Source organism: Boeremia exigua (genome assembly GCF_020726555.1).
Source record: "Boeremia exigua strain MPI-SDFR-AT-0100 chromosome Unknown C7974scaffold_12, whole genome shotgun sequence".
NCBI classification, from domain to species: domain Eukaryota; kingdom Fungi; phylum Ascomycota; class Dothideomycetes; order Pleosporales; family Didymellaceae; genus Boeremia; species Boeremia exigua.
Genome location: NW_025763529.1, coordinates 233,697 through 248,768, shown reverse-complemented (window position 1 = coordinate 248,768; position 15,072 = coordinate 233,697).

The window sequence follows — 15,072 nt, the reverse complement described above, 5'->3', positions numbered from 1 at the left end:
TGAAGCTTGATACAATGTTTGCCTTTGAAAACGCCTTATCAAACACCTTCCCAAGGGTCGCGATGAAGGCTTTTTTGTCAATCCGGCCAATATGGTCCAGCGCCAAGACTCTGATCTCTTTGCTGTACGCCCGCTTTAGGGGGGCAAAACAACCCACATCAAGTGGTTGTAGGATGTGAGATGAGTGTGGAGGCATACACAGGGTAATAATCTTGCTCTCTGTGCAAAGATTTTGGAAAGTAAGCGACTTGTGGCTCTCGTGGCCGTCGATTATTAGCAGCACGTGGCTACCCACCCTCTGGCCCCGAATCTGCTCAACAAAGTGCCTTAACCAGGCTACTCCAATATCGTTAGTAGTCCAGCCGTTGTTACTGACCCCAATGCGCCATTGGGGCTTCAAATCAGGGTACCAGGACGCGTCGTGGTTCTTTGCTTTGAAGATAAGGTAGGGCGCAATTGCCCAGCCCATCGCGTTGACTGCAGCAATCAAAGTCACCCACTCACGGTCTCCCTGCTGGACCCCAATAGGTTGAGTACGTCTCTCAGATGCAGTAACTACTCTGACGCAATTTCCAACGCCCATAGTAAAGCCAGTCTCGTCAAAGTTGTAGGTATCTTCGTCCTGGATGCCGTACTTGGCCTTAACATTCCGTACTAGGTCAAACCAGGGCCCAATGACCCCTGGGTCGCTGCAGAGAACTCTCTGGCGATCCCTCTGTCGAGTTAATCGTGATTGGAGTCCAGGCTCGCGTTTGACGAAGTTTGAAGCCCATCGGGGGCCAACAGGCTCTGCATCGCGTGCAGCGCGCAATTGATTAGCCATATCTTCAACGCAATGGAGCGTTGGGGCAAGTCCTTGCTCGTCAAGCCTCCTTATATACTGCACAAGCGCCTTCTCTTCTATCTTATTAAGGGCTGATGATTTAGGCTGGGTATCGCGTGTTGACTGCCTCCCAGCGCGTCGCCGAAGGAGGGTTGTTTTTGACACCTGGTAGACAACAGCAGCGCGTCGCACGCTTAGTTCTTGGGGTTTCTTGATTGCTTGGAGTGCAAGCTTGATCCTGTCTTCTTTTAAGAGCGATTTGAGGTTATGTGGCTGATCCATTGAGGTTTGAAGGTTGGAGGGCCCAATGGCTTGTTAGGGCGGTCCACTCGCCTAGCCGGTCCACTCGCTATGCACTCACGTTATAAGGATACTTATATATTATAAATTATATATTATAAATTATATATTATAAATTATATATTATAAATTATATATTATAAATTATATAACGTACCCTATAGGCAAGTCGGTTAACGGGCGAGTCGGACACTTTTGCTAAGCCCCTACTAAAGTACCCTTCTTATACTAATGCCTTAACACTAACATATTATTAACGCGTCTTAGGAAGCTTAGGTACAGCTTGCGCTTTAAGCTCTTAAACAAGATGCAAATCTCTTACAACAACGCGCTGCAGCTATCTATAGGGTGCCTTAAAGCATACTAAGCAACTAACGCGCAGAACAACCTTTATAAGGCAATACTATGCCTAACTTATAAGGGTTAGATAATAATAAGGAGCAGGTAATTGTTAAGCATATACTTAAGCTAGATGCGCAAGGATTTAGCCCTTGGCTGGCAGATATAGCTGCAATAGCTAATTCTCTGCGCGCTAAGCGCAATCTAGGCCCTGTTAGTATAAACTAGCCTAGTATATTTGTTAAGCGTTAGCTAGAGCTTAAAGTAAAGTTTAATTGCAGGTATAACTATAAGCAAGCTCTCTGCGAGGATTTAGGGATTATATAGGGCTAGTTTAGCCTAGTAGCTAACGTTAAAGCTAAGTATAGCATCTAGGATAATAATACCTATAACTTTAATAAGACAGGCTTTATAATAGGCCAGATCTCCTAAGGAGCAGTTATTATAGCTTTAGAGAGACAAGGAAGGCTAAAGGCAGTCTAGCAAGGCAACTAGGAGTAGACAACAGTTATATAGGGCATCAATGTGAAAGGATAGGCTATCCTACTCTTTATTATCTTTAAAGCGCGCTACTACCTTTCTAGCTAGTATAAAGAGGAAGATCTGCCCTAGGACTAGGTTATTAGAGTCTCTAGTAATGGCTAGACTACTAATAAGCTTAGTCTTAAGTAGTTAAAGCACTTTAACAGGCATATAAAGGAGTATACTGTTAGTACCTACTAACTACTAGTTATTAATAGCCATAAGAGCCACAACTTGCTCTAATTCTAGCAATACTACAAGGATAACAAGATTATTACCCTATGCATGCCTCCTTACTTATTGCACCTCCTGCAGCTACTTAATATAGGCTGTTTTGCCCCTTTAAAGACTATATATAGGCGCCAAGCTAAAATGCTTATGCATAACTAGATTAGCTACCTTATAAAGACTAAGTTCCTGCTATGCTTTAAAGCAGCCTATAATGCAGTGTTTACTACTAGTAATATCTAAGGAGGGTTCTAAGGTGCTAGACTAGTCCTCTTTAACCTAGAATAGGTTATATTAGCCCTTAATATAAAGCTTTAGAGTCTAATACTACTACTTCCTGCTAATAACGTGCCCTAGCAGTTACAAACCTCTAGCAATACTCTAGAGTTTAGATTGCAATTAATACTTATAAAGTCAAGGATTTAGAGGCATATAGACAGCTCTCCTATATCTATAGTTAAGGCGTTTAAGAAGGTGTTAAAGGGGGCTGCAATTATTGCGCATAAGCTGGTTTTAGCTTAATAGGAAATTAGAGAGCTTTAAGCAGCTAATAAGGCTGCTATGCAACAAAAATTATATAAAAGAAAGTAGGTTTAGAAGGAAGGGATACTAATAGTTAAAGATAGGCAGCAACTAGCAGCTCTAAAGGAGTTTAGGGCGCGTAGTAATAGAAAGAGGGCAAAGAAGTAGGTGCGCGCTTAAGAGGGTAAGCCTGCCTAAAGGCGCTGTAGAAGGTGCAACTAGACTAGTTATAATGCGCAAATGTGCAAGATTAATATAGAAGAGGTCTCTAAATAATATTATATGCTGTAGTCTGCTATAGAGTGCTAAAGTGTAGTGTTATAGGCTATAATGGGTCTGGTTTTAGTGGGGGCTTAGCAAAAGTGTCTAACTTGCCCGTTAACTAACTTGCCTATAGGGTACGTTATTATAAATTATATATTATAAATTATATATTATAAATTATATATTATAAATTATATATTATAAATTATATATTATAAATTATATATTATAAATTATATATAGTTTCTAAGAGCTTTAAAAATATAATATATTATATAACTCTTATATATATAACTATAAAGTTAATTAACTTAACTTAATAATTATAAGTATAGCTACCTATAACTATAGGTTTAATATGTTAGGTAGCTCTATAGAAGTTTAAAAATTTTCTAAGTCTCTAAACTATATCTAACCTATAATACTATAGAAGACCTATAACTTTAAGTAGTTTCTATAGTAGAAGTAGACTATAAACTAGTTATACTCTATACTATTTATAATAAGAGTATAATTTATAGCTATAGTCTTATTATCTATATTATTCTTAATACCTAAGGTTACCTCCTTCTAAGTAGTTAAAAATTTAACCTAAGATAATATACCTAATTATCTTATACCTAACTTTAGTATTTATATAATCTTTCTTAATATACTAGCTATATAAATTAGGCTAGTGCTAGTACTATTTATATTCTAATAATAGCACTATATACCTTTAATATAAGTAGTATTAGATATACTAAAATATATTAATAAGCCTACTCTATATAAAAGGTATAATATTATATATCTTACTTTAACTACTAGAAAGGTTACCTTAACCTTAAGAAAGATACTAGACCTTTTATAGTCTAGCTAAAAGATAATAAAGGTATATATACCTACTATTACTAAGTAAGAGGTAAGAGGTATTACCTAGTAGATTAGTATTATTTAAGGCTTAGATATTAACTACCTAAAGAAATAATAAGTAGTCTAGCTAGAATATTTAAATTTAGTAGATAAGATATATATAGAGTAGCTTAGTTTACTACTTATATAAAAGAAAAAAAAAAGGTATTTACTTAATATTAAGTTTAGAAGGTAGTATTTAGTTATAATAATTTTTAATATTTAAGGTTACTAAGTATAAGGTTTTAAGTATTTAGTAGATTTATAGTAACGTAAAGCATCAGCGAGCCGGCCACACCAGCGAGCCGGCCACTTTTCCTTGGCACTGCAACTTCTCCGTACAATACAACATGCAACAACAACACAAGCAGAAATTAACTCAACAAGAAGGTAGACTTACTCTTGCCCTTCAGGCGTACACTAAGGGACAGTTTCAAAGCGTGCGACGCGCTGCTGCAGCCTACAACGTACGTCATCAACGGCTCTCTGACCGGCTCCACAAAATCACATTTCGACAAGAAGCACTACCAAACAGCCAGAAGCTCTCTGTAACTGAAGAGCAAACAATCGTACAATATATACTCGAGCTTGACTCGCGCGGATTTGCCCCTAGGCTCTCTGAGGTGGCAGATATTGCAGATAAACTTCTCGCTGTACGTGGTGGGACACCTGTTGGCAAGAACTGGGCAGAGCGATTCGTCCGGCGAACAGAGAAGCTTAAAATGGCCTTCAATCGAGCAAAGGATCGTCAGAGAATACTCCAGGAGGAGCCAGGAGTTATCAACGCCTGGTTTAAGCTCGTACAGGACACAAAAGACAAGTATGGGGTTCAGGATGCGGACATCCACAACTTTGATGAGACCGGCTTCCAGATGGGAATTATTGGCTCAATGAAGGTTGTTACAGGTTCAGAGAGACGTACAAGACCAAACCTTATCCAGCCAGGTGATCGGGAGTGGGTTACAGCTATACAGAGCATCTGTGCTGCTGGGTATGCTATCCCACCCTTTATTATCTACAAAGGGCGTGTACACATCTCTGCCTGGTATGAGGAGACCAACATACCGTACGACTGGAAGCTCTCTGTCTCTGAGAACGGATGGACAAACAATCAGCTTGGCCTAGAGTGGTTGAAGCACTTTGACCAGCATACAAAGGCGCGTCAAAAGGGCTTGTATAGGCTGCTTATTTTGGACGGCCATGAGAGCCACCTTAACCAAGAGTTTAAGGATTACTGCCTGGAAAACATGATCCTTACCCTTTGTATGCCTGCTCACTCATCACACATCCTCCAGCCACTTGATGTGGTGTGTTTCTCACCGTTGAAACTAAAGTACTCTCAACGCGTACGAGCCTTGGCATCTAAACGCGTCTACCACATTAACAAAGAAGGCTTCCTTCCAGCCTTTAGAGACGCATTTTTCGACGTGTTTACGTACGAGAACTGCAAGAACGCCTTTGAGGCTTCAGGGCTTGTGCCTATTAACGCGCAGCGTGTCTTGGATCGCCTGGATGTTCAGATTCGTACGCCACCACCAGCACCCCTACCAGAAACACCATGGCAATCCCAAACACCAAGCAATTCACATGAATTTGGGTCACAGGCAAGGCTTGTAAGGCAAGCTATTGTACAATCACCAGAAGTAGCAAGAGAGGGGTTTGCACAGCTTGTAAAAGGTGGTGAGCTTATGCTACATGAGAATGTTGTACAAGCAGCTCGCATTCGTGAGCTTGAAGAGCAATTAGCAGTACTTACTAAGCGCAAAACCCGGAAAAGAAAGCAGATCCAGCATGGTGGTACAGTAGAGTATGGTGAAGCAGCAGCTTCTATAGCTGAAAGCGCAGCTGCAGCTCGTACAGTGTTAAAAAGAGCGCGTGTTAGGAGTGGTCATGAAAGAGCCCAACCAGGTCAACGGCACTGTGGCAACTGTGGGAAGACTGGGCACAACGCGCGTACGTGCCAGGAAGATGCAGAAGAAGATTCTGCATCTGATGAAAGTGCGTCGTACGCAGGTTCTGCAAAGGGTAGTGAGTAATTGCTTATCCTGTATGTAGTGTTCGCAGTGCCAAGGAAAAGTGGCCGGCTCGCTGGTGTGGCCGGCTCGCTGATGCTTTACGTTATAACTAGGTTTATTTAATTAGTAGAAAACTATAATATATTAATAAGAATATATATAAAGCTACTAAATAGCTACTTAACTAGCTACCTATATAGTAATTAATTATTATAGTATTAGTATTATTACTATTACTAGCTTACTTAGTAATAGTTATTAGTTACTTAGTAATATTAGCTACTACTAGTATACTTAGTAAAATTTATCTTAAAATCTAAAGAGAGAGAAAGAGTTTATAAAATTAGAATATAAAATTTAACCTAAAGTAGATTAGGCTCTAAGATAATAAACCTATATAAATAAGAAAATTAACTATAAGAAGTTATTAAGATTATAAGTAATATATTTATAATAGATAATAATAGTATATAAGCTATAGACCTTCTAGAAGAAAATAACTATAAGTAGACTATTAAATTTATAATTATAGAAATAAGCTTAAGTTTATAAGTTAATATAATTAAGATATAATATAAGAAAGTAACTATCTCTAAAGTAGTATTAAGATATATACTAGCTATTTATAATAGTAGGTAAAAGAAAGATAAATAAGTTAATATAAAACTAACTAATAATAAAATAGAGGTTACTAGCTTTCTTACTAAATAGTAGGTATTTAATATAAAATAAAAAGTTAAACTTCTTAACTACTTTTTAGCTAATTCTAATCTACTTATAAGATAGATACTATAGATAATAGTTAAAGTCTTAGTATAAGACTTACTAGTACTAGCACTAGAGTTATATAAAGGATAACTAAGCTATACTATATATAGATAAAGGCTAAGAAACTACTAATACTAAAACCTAATAGAGTGCTAGTATTTAAAGTAAGTAATATAATACTAGCCTACCTAAAATATATATATATAGAGGTATATAAAAGTAAAATTCTTTAAATAGAAATATATAAAATAAAACCTAATAGATTATAAATTATAGCACTTATACTACTATATTAATACTAAGTAGCCTATATAGAACTAGAAGATAGATAAAGAATAACTAGTTAATAGTAAGAATATAACTAAGAATATAGGTTTAAATATATTAGAAGAGATTACCTAAGAGCCCTAATAAGTATTAGAGAGGCTAGAATATTAGTACTACTAGACTTAGGTATAGAACTTAATATAATCTATCTAAAGATAGTATAAGTAGTAGGTTTAGTTATTATCTTAATACTATAAGAAATAGCCTCTTTATAATTTTAAGCTACTAATAGATTATTTAAGAAGTTTAAAGAAATAATCTAGTATACTCTAGTAATACTAGCCTAGGGCCTAATCTACCTTAGGTTAAATTTTATATTCTAATTTTATAAATCCCCCCCCCTTAGATTTTAAGACTAATTTTGCTAAGCATACTAGCAGTAGCTAATATTACTAAGTAACTAATAACTATTACTAAGCAAGCTAGTAATAGTAATAATACTAATACTATAATAATTAATTACTACTTAGGTAGCTAGTTAAGTAGCTATTTAGTAGCTTTATATATATTCTTATTAATATATTATAGTTATCTACTAACTAAGTAAATATAAGTTTTTATAGTTTATCCTTACTTAAAAGGTTCTCTACTGAAACTTAATAGATAGCTAGTTATACTATAGATCTACTAAATGCCTAGAACCTTATATCTATAATCTTAAGAACTAAATTACTAAGTACTATCTTTTAAGCTTAATATATATAAAGTAGATACCTTTCCCTCTACCTCTTATATAAGTAGCAACCTAAGCTACTCTATATATACCTTTTTTACTAGCTAATTATACTTAGGCCTAACTACCCTACTACTTATAGTAATTTTATCTTAAATAATTTAAATTTACTAGTTTATACTTACTCTTTCTTATATAGTAAGAGTAAGTATATAAGCCTATACTACCTTCTAACTAAACTAGACTAAGCCTAGCAACTTATTTAAGGTTAAAGTAACTATCTCCTATTTAGTAGCCTAAGAAAGGTATATAATACTATAACGTACCCTATAGGCAAGCGGATTAATAGGCGAGCAAATTACTTTTGCTAAGCCCCTACTAAAGTATCCTCTATATACTAATGCCTTAATAATAACCTAATCTTAACGCGTTAAAGGAAGCTTAAATATAGCTTGCGCTTTAAGCTTCTAAACAAGACGCAAAACTCTTATAGTAACGCGCTGCAGCTATCTATAATGTTCCTTAAGCTATACTAAGCTATTAACTTACTAGACAACCTTTATAAGGCAATACTATGCCTAACTTATAAGAGCTAGATAATCTAGAGGAGTAGGTAATTATTAATTATATACTTAAGCTAGATAAGTAAGGATTTAGCCCTTAGCTAGTAGATATAGCTATAATAGCTAATTCTCTACATGCAGAGCATAATCTAGGCCCTATTAGTATAAACTAGCCTAGTACGTTTATAAAGCGTTAACTAGAGCTTAAAGTAAAGTTTAATTGCAGGTATAACTATAAGTAAGCCCTCTATAAGGATTCTAGGGTTATATAGGGCTAGTTTTCTCTAGTGCAAAATATAAAAGCTAAGTATAGTATCCTAGATAATAATATATATAACTTTAATAAGATAGGCTTTATAATAGGCTAGATCTCTTAAGAAGTAGTTATTATAGCTTTAGAGAGATAAGGAAGGCTAAAGGTAGTCTAGCTAGGTAACTAGAAGTAGATAATAGTTATATAGGGTATTAATGCTAAAGGATAGGCTATTCTACTCTTTATTATCTTTAAGGCGTGCTACTACCTCTCTAGCTAGTATAAGGAGGAAGACCTGCCCTAGGATTAGGTTATTATAGTCTCTAGTAATAGCTAGACTACTAATAAGCTTAGTTTTAAGTAGTTAAAGCACTTTAACGCGCATATAAAGGAGCGTACTGCTAGTACCTACTAACTACTAGTTATTAACAGCTATAAGAGCTATAAATTGCTCTAATTCTAGAAATACTGCAAGGATAACAAGATTATTACTCTATATATGCCTCTACACTTATTACACTTTCTGCAGCTACTTAATATAGGCTGTTTTGCCCCTTTAAAGATAGTATATAGGCGCTAAGCTAAATTGCTTATATATAACTAAATTAGCTATATTATAAAGACTAAGTTCCTGCTATACTTTAAAGCAGCCTATAATATAGTGTTTACCTCTAGCAATATCTAAGAAGAGTTTTAAGGTGCTAGATTAGTCCCCTTTAACCTAGAACAGGTTATATTAGCCCTTAATATAAAGCATTAGACTCTATTACTACTACTCCCTACTAATAATATACCCTAGTAGTTATAAACCCCTAGCAACACTCTAGAATTTAGGTTATAATTAACTCTAATTTAAGAGAAGTATAAAAGGCAGCAGGGCAGCTTACTAAATTCTATTCTAAGCGCGCTTAAGCACTACGCAAAGAGGGAAGCAATCTTATCCTATAAGCTAGTTTTAGCTTAACAGGAAATTAAGGAGCTTTAAGCAGCTAATAAGGCTGCTATGCAATAAAAATTATATAAAAGAAAGCAAGTTTAGAAGGAAGGGACCCTAATAGTTAAAGATAGGCAGCAGCTAGCAGCTTTAAAGAAGTTTAGGGCGCATAGTAATAGGAAGAGGGCAAAGAAGCAGGTGCGCACTTAAGAGGGCAAGCTAACCTAACAGCGCTATAGAAGGTGCAATTAGACAGGACACAACGCGCAAACGTGCAAGATTAATATAGAAGAGGTCTCTAAATAATATTCTAGCCTATACTATACTATATAGGACTAAAGTATAGTGTTTTAGGCTATAATAGGTTAAGTTTTAGTAGAGGCTTAGCAAAAGTAATTCGCTCGCCTATTAATCTGCTTGCCTATAAGGTATGTTATAGCATTCTTATAATATATATATAATATTATTAAGCTACTATAATAGTCTAAGAGATTAATCTTAGTTAATTCTAAGTATAGTAGCTCTATTAATTATCTTCTTACCTACTAAGTTATATTATTAGCTAAGAGTATCTACTTTACTATTATCTTTACCTAGGGTATATAGAATCTTAAATTTATACTAGCTTAGTATTTCTAACTATCTAACTTATCTTTAGTTTAGAGTTTTAGTAGTAGTTAAGTATACTAAGTTCTTATAATCTATATAGATTATAAGGTCTAAATAGCTTTTTATATATACTTACTAATATTCTAAAGCTAATATAATTACTAAGTGTTCCTTATTATATATATTATAATATTCTTCTAGTCCTAAGAACTTATATAAGTAGTAAGTAATTAGGTACTATTATCTATCTTTTTCTTTTATAATATATACTCCTAATACTAAATCTAAGGTAGCTATTTCTATTTAAAGTAGCTTATTACTTTTAAATATAATTAGTATTAGGGAGTTAATATATACTTATTATAATAACTTAAATATATTATCTTATTCTTTTTTCTATAAGAAGAGTATATTTTTCTATATAAGCTTTATAAGTAGTAAGGCCTTCTTTAAGTAATTCTTAATAAATTATCTATAAAAGTTAATAAACCTAAGAAATTCTTAAATTCCTTTAACTATTATTAGGGTAGGCTAATTCTTTACTATATTAATCTTAGTATTACTTATCTTAACTCTATATTATTCTATAATAAACTCTAGAAATTTAACTTCCTCTTTATACTATTTATACTTTTTAAGTTATAGTTAGAGTTCTACTTACTTTAGATATTCTAGCTCTTCTATAATATATTATATATACTCTTCTAGTATTATAGAATATACTAGGATATTATCTAAATATACTACTACTATTTTATTAAGGTATACTCTAAGGATATTATTAATTAACTTCTAGTATATAGCTAGTATATTTATTAGACTAAATAGTATAACTAGGTACTTATAAAGTCTATGTCTTATTCTAAATACTATCTTCTATTCTTTACCTTCCTTTATATAGATAAGGTTATATACTCCTCTTAAATCTAGTATAGTAAAGTACTAAGCTCTTTATAACTAATTCTATAACTTTAATATATTAGGTAATAGGTATTAATTCTTAATAGCAATATTATTAAGCTTTTTAAAGTTAATATAAGGTTATAGCTTGCTATCTTTCTTTAGTATAAGGAGAATAGAGTACCTTATAGGTAATTTTAATCTTCTAATAAATCTCTTCTAAAGGTTCTTCTTAATATACTAATATAGTATACTAAGTTCCTTTTTTAATAACTAATATAGTAGCCTAAAAGTTAGTTACTTCTCTTCTTATAGCTTAATCTTTTAATTCTAGAGTTTATATTTAGGTAGAACTTTTACTATAAGCTCTTCTTTAAATATTTATATATATTATTAATATAACGTAAAGCATCAGCGAGCCGGCCACACCAGCGAGCCGGCCACTTTTCCTTGGCACTGCAACTTCTCCGTACAATACAACATGCAACAACAACACAAGCAGAAATTAACTCAACAAGAAGGTAGACTTACTCTTGCCCTTCAGGCGTACACTAAGGGACAGTTTCAAAGCGTGCGACGCGCTGCTGCAGCCTACAACGTACGTCATCAACGGCTCTCTGACCGGCTCCACAAAATCACATTTCGACAAGAAGCACTACCAAACAGCCAGAAGCTCTCTGTAACTGAAGAGCAAACAATCGTACAATATATACTCGAGCTTGACTCGCGCGGATTTGCCCCTAGGCTCTCTGAGGTGGCAGATATTGCAGATAAACTTCTCGCTGTACGTGGTGGGACACCTGTTGGCAAGAACTGGGCAGAGCGATTCGTCCGGCGAACAGAGAAGCTTAAAATGGCCTTCAATCGAGCAAAGGATCGTCAGAGAATACTCCAGGAGGAGCCAGGAGTTATCAACGCCTGGTTTAAGCTCGTACAGGACACAAAAGACAAGTATGGGGTTCAGGATGCGGACATCCACAACTTTGATGAGACCGGCTTCCAGATGGGAATTATTGGCTCAATGAAGGTTGTTACAGGTTCAGAGAGACGTACAAGACCAAACCTTATCCAGCCAGGTGATCGGGAGTGGGTTACAGCTATACAGAGCATCTGTGCTGCTGGGTATGCTATCCCACCCTTTATTATCTACAAAGGGCGTGTACACATCTCTGCCTGGTATGAGGAGACCAACATACCGTACGACTGGAAGCTCTCTGTCTCTGAGAACGGATGGACAAACAATCAGCTTGGCCTAGAGTGGTTGAAGCACTTTGACCAGCATACAAAGGCGCGTCAAAAGGGCTTGTATAGGCTGCTTATTTTGGACGGCCATGAGAGCCACCTTAACCAAGAGTTTAAGGATTACTGCCTGGAAAACATGATCCTTACCCTTTGTATGCCTGCTCACTCATCACACATCCTCCAGCCACTTGATGTGGTGTGTTTCTCACCGTTGAAACTAAAGTACTCTCAACGCGTACGAGCCTTGGCATCTAAACGCGTCTACCACATTAACAAAGAAGGCTTCCTTCCAGCCTTTAGAGACGCATTTTTCGACGTGTTTACGTACGAGAACTGCAAGAACGCCTTTGAGGCTTCAGGGCTTGTGCCTATTAACGCGCAGCGTGTCTTGGATCGCCTGGATGTTCAGATTCGTACGCCACCACCAGCACCCCTACCAGAAACACCATGGCAATCCCAAACACCAAGCAATTCACATGAATTTGGGTCACAGGCAAGGCTTGTAAGGCAAGCTATTGTACAATCACCAGAAGTAGCAAGAGAGGGGTTTGCACAGCTTGTAAAAGGTGGTGAGCTTATGCTACATGAGAATGTTGTACAAGCAGCTCGCATTCGTGAGCTTGAAGAGCAATTAGCAGTACTTACTAAGCGCAAAACCCGGAAAAGAAAGCAGATCCAGCATGGTGGTACAGTAGAGTATGGTGAAGCAGCAGCTTCTATAGCTGAAAGCGCAGCTGCAGCTCGTACAGTGTTAAAAAGAGCGCGTGTTAGGAGTGGTCATGAAAGAGCCCAACCAGGTCAACGGCACTGTGGCAACTGTGGGAAGACTGGGCACAACGCGCGTACGTGCCAGGAAGATGCAGAAGAAGATTCTGCATCTGATGAAAGTGCGTCGTACGCAGGTTCTGCAAAGGGTAGTGAGTAATTGCTTATCCTGTATGTAGTGTTCGCAGTGCCAAGGAAAAGTGGCCGGCTCGCTGGTGTGGCCGGCTCGCTGATGCTTTACGTTATATCTAGAATATTAAGAGTTATATTTTTCTTCTTAACTACTACTTTATAAGGCTAGAACTAGTTACTCTTTATATAGTTAACTACCCTATCTTAGTATATCTTAGTTAAAGTAATATTACTAATTATCTTTTTATTTACTAGTTATATTATAGTTTATATAGGTTCTAACTATATTATACTATATTTATAGTACTTTAATAGAAGTTTCTTAAGTACCTAATCTATCTATAGATTATACTTTTATAACTAGAGAATTCTTAATATAATATTATAAGTAGCTATTCTAAAAGTATCTAGAGTAATTTTTTTATAGTATTCTTAAATAATTATTAGAATAGATAATATCTTATAAGTTATTTCTAACTTCTTAGGTATAGGTTCTTTATTAGCTACTTATAGTAAGTAAGTTTCTATCTTCTAAGTAGAGTAAAGTCTAGCTAGCTATATTACTTATAAAGATATATAATTAGACTATAATCTATAGTCTAGTAATGCCTATATCTATACTTTTTCTAATTTAATAGAGAATATAATAAGGTAATTAGTCCTAATATTATTAATAGATTAATCCTTAGTATTATAAGAATTAACTACTAAAATCTTAAATCTTATAAACAAGATACTACCTAACTTAAACAACCTCTAACTCCCCTCTAACTTAGTCCTAACTTACCTCTATTGCTATTTCTTATCTATCTATAGCTAACTAAGACTTATAGGTATAAAAGGCAAGCCTATAGTAGTTCTAAGATAGATAGTTTTTAAGTATTCTTTATATAAGACCTATAGGAATAAGATTCTCCCTAGTTATTAACTTTTCTAGTGCTTCTATACACCTTATAGTAGAATTAGAACTATATTAGAGGATCTTATTACCTACGTTGCTATACTATACTTAAAAACTTATCCTAGCTAGTAACAGCCTCTAAATAATATTATATTAGTATTTAGTTATAAGCAAGCAGTCTAATACGCGTCTAACTATACTACTTCTAGAATTGCTTACTTCTAGTTAAGATACTAGAGACCTCTTAATAACCAAAGCCTTTAGGTTTAGATTATTACTTTAGAAAAGTCGCGTTAGATTACGCTATAGTAGAGATATAGAGACTACTAATAACCTACCTAAATTAGACTTAACATAATATTAGGCATAATAGCTAGTCCCTTAACTAGATCTTAAGCTAAGTCTAGAAAGAGCAGGTCCTATAAACCTCCTTCTAGTTTAGTCTAAGAATAACTTCTACCTTTAGAGGAAAGCAGGTTAGAATTAGACTACTTATATGCAGCATTAGCCTATAAGATTAGTTAGTTATATTAGAAGCTAGCTAAACTTTATACTAGTCTTTATTCTATAGACCTTCTCTATCCCTCTACTAAGACCCCTAGACTGCAAAGAGTCTAATAAGCATCTAAAGCAAATACTATCTTTATAACTAGGGAAAAGCTAAGTAAAAGAACTTCTAATATTAAAGTACTTACTAATAGGAAGAGCTCTACCTTTTAGCAATAGTAAGTATTAATATAAGATTAATTAGAGATTAACTTAGATTACTATTAGTCTACCTAAGCTTGCATAGCCCTTATTTAGGGTTATACCTCTAGGTTAGCTAAAGAGTACCTAGAACCTTAGTACTTATTAGATAATAATAGTAACTATTTCTATACTATAGAAGAGATAATATTGCTCCTATAAATATACTTTATTACTAGAAATAAGCAGGTAGAGAGTTAAGCAATTTTTAATAAACTTTAAATAGAAAGGAATAAAACTTTTCTAGCCTTTAAAAGTTATTTCCTTAGCTTAGCTATTAAGGGATAAGTACTCTAATTAGAGTAGTTTTATTACCTATAGACTATACTTACTCTAGCCCTTTAAGTACCT